Here is a 201-nt window from a genome sequence, read left to right as displayed (position 1 = left end):
TTTCTATGATTTTAGATACTTATAGCTTAGATAGCTTTAAAAAATTAAGTACGCAAGATCAAAATATATTATTTTTTATAGAGGAGGCTGTTGTAAATAAATTGCTTAAACAATCATTATGTGAGGAATGTAAAATATTTCTAGAAAAAAACTCTTTGACGGATACAAATTTAATTATAATCAATATGTAAAACAGTTGGA

The sequence above is a fragment of the Acyrthosiphon pisum genome, chromosome X, assembly GCF_005508785.2.
Source record: "Acyrthosiphon pisum isolate AL4f chromosome X, pea_aphid_22Mar2018_4r6ur, whole genome shotgun sequence".
Lineage (NCBI taxonomy): Eukaryota > Metazoa > Arthropoda > Insecta > Hemiptera > Aphididae > Acyrthosiphon > Acyrthosiphon pisum.
Note: the sequence above shows the minus strand (reverse complement) of the source record.